The sequence below is a fragment of the Xenopus tropicalis genome, chromosome 5 (assembly GCF_000004195.4).
Source record: "Xenopus tropicalis strain Nigerian chromosome 5, UCB_Xtro_10.0, whole genome shotgun sequence".
NCBI classification, from domain to species: domain Eukaryota; kingdom Metazoa; phylum Chordata; class Amphibia; order Anura; family Pipidae; genus Xenopus; species Xenopus tropicalis.
Genome location: NC_030681.2, coordinates 20,447,034 through 20,449,787, shown reverse-complemented (window position 1 = coordinate 20,449,787; position 2,754 = coordinate 20,447,034).

Below are 2,754 nucleotides of genomic sequence, written 5' to 3'. Positions count from 1 at the left end.
GAGGCTACAATTTTATAGTTATTTCTACTTTTTATTACTATTTAGTCTCTATTTTTATTCCAGTTTCTCATTTAAACCACTGACTGGCTGGTTGCTCGGGTAATATGAACCCTAGCGACCAGATAGCTCATGAAATTCTGACCTGGAGAGGGGCTGAACAAAAAGCTAAATAATTCAAAAACCACAGAAAATAAAAAGTGAAGACCAATTGCAAGTTGCCTCAGAATATCAAGCTCTATATCATACTATAGATAGTTGACCTTTTCCAGTCTACCTTGAAGGCTAAACTGTTGCTCATGGAATCCTTAGTGTATAAAAGGTTAAAGATTTAGGAAATCATCAGTGTATTAGTCAGTCAGTCACATTTGCAAAAATATCTAGGCCATTAGAACCCCAAAATCCAAGGTGTATCTAAGGTGTGTCTAAGGTGTATCTAAGGTGTAAGTAAGGTGTATCTAAAAGAACTAATTCTCCCCAAATCTCACCCCAACTGGCCTTTAGGCTGAATCCCCACCCACAACCGGTTTAAGTACCCCCAAAGGGAGATTCCCTCAAAGCCTCTGGGTTGTGTTTAAGAAGTCCAATGAAAAGAGTTCTGTAACAGTGCTGAGGTGGGAAGAGTAAGGGACAGCTGGGCAAGATGGTGACATGTTAATAGCAGGGCTGCAGGTCCAATCGCTACTATAGTTGCCCCTGTTGCTATGCCTGGATTTTGTAGCCCTGGTGGGGTGTTAATGAGACTACAGGCAGGTTTCTTAGTATCGGATCTAACAAATAAAAAGGAGTTGTTCAGCTTTAAACATTTAGTATGATGTAGAGAGTAATATTCTGAGACAATTTGCAACTGGGCTTCATTTCATGATTTGTAGTTTTTTAGTTGTATCACTTTCAGTTCTCCAGTTTGGAGTTTCAGCAGCTATTTGGTTGCTAGGGTCCACGTTACCTTAGCAAACAGGTAGTGGTTTGGATGAGAGACTGGTATATGAATAAGAGAGGGCCTGAATAGTAATAAAGTTACAAAAAGTAACAATACCAATAAAATTGTAGCCTCACAGAGCAATAGTGACCCCCATTTGAAAACTAGAAAGAGTTGGAAGAAGAAGGCAAATAATTAGAAAACTGTAACAAATAAATAATGCAGGCCAATTGAAAAGTTGCTTAGAATTGGCGAGTATTGGGAATGTTTCAGAGCCCAAAGTCCAAACTACCCAGAACCATGATTTTTCAGTACAATGTATGTTATTCATATCCAGATCACAAGGGTAACTGCAAACCCATTTGCACAACACTTTTTTATACAGTAACTGTTTCCAACCAGACAGAATCACATCAGCAAATAACGTCGGATTCTGCCATTCCTTTCAGGGCCGGAGGAAGAGCGTTGCGTCAGCCAAAATAAAGACATCTTGCATTATACGGTTTGGCAGCATTTTGCCTGATGTGACATTGCTCTCCCCTGTCATCCAACCTATCACATGTCCTGTCCATTCGCAGTAATGAGAGGTAATTGTGTCGGCCGTGCACAAAGCAAAAACGCAGGAGTGGGGCTTATTAACCCAAAACAGGGGAAAACCTGCAGGAACACAAATGTTTTCATAGATTTATTGTAAAAGCCGAAACCTTCCCCGATAGGCTGGATATTGCTTCTCTCATTATAGCAGCACTGCTGGCCCAGGGAGCCAAATCAATGTGTAGCTCTTGTTCTAATAACACAGTTCTAGTACCCCCTCCCATGGTGTAATGTCATTTATTTGTCGCTCTTTGTGTTAAAAGCTTTCCGAAGAGCACTGAAACATACAAAATGCAGCAGTGGGAATGTGTAAATGGCTTCTCCTGAGAGCAGGTCATTCTGGCTGCGAGGGTTTACTTTTTGCCTAATGTAAGCCTACCCAGCGGCACTTAGTGAGCCGAACTGTCATCAATGGTGATATCATTAATCCGGCCTTTGGTAAATACAGATTTGTGCTGCAACATGACCGCTGCACAGCCCTATAGATATAAATGGCAGAAATGATAACACTGATATCAGTGGGTTCGACAAAGGTGTCAAGTGGCCAAAACTGCTTGGGTGGTTAGTGCATAGTATAGCGCCATCTTTGTTAGGCCAATCACAGCCAGGGCATCTGTGTTATGATATATTCTACAAAGTCTAGGTAGTCTCATTCATAACCTGATTTCCTAGCTATGAAAAAAAAACTTTGTCCGGCCAATGCCCAGGAGTAATAATCATGAACTTTGGTTGACAATATATTATAGGTCAATGCCATGATATATGGGTTACAGTTATTATTATAGGAAAGAATGCCCAGGGGAAAGTGCGCTAAGGTATGGGAAATGGTAGGGCCATTGACAGGGCTTGGAATAGGGAACCAGATAAATATAGGGCAAGGCATTATGGGGGATATAGTTTGCTGGGGCATCCAGGGAATGGGAAGAGTTGGTAAAGAGATAAAAGGGAAAGGATAAAGCACAAAAGCTACCTGAGCCATCCAGCCTTCCCTTTATTGGCAGAGAAAGTTTGGAGGTGTAAAAGGTCAGGTTTGGGGATTGGCTGACCCCTGCCTCTCGAGCCCAGGATATACCCACTCAAAATTAAGAGGCGCCAGTTATCTTAATTGGTAATGGTGGGGGGTGGTTTAGTTACGGGGAAGGACCATCAGCTGACGCTGCCTTTGTCAAAACACTGCCAATGGCAAGACTGGTACTTCCAGGCAGCAGTTATTTGGCCTGTGCCAGTGGAGGCCATATTATACT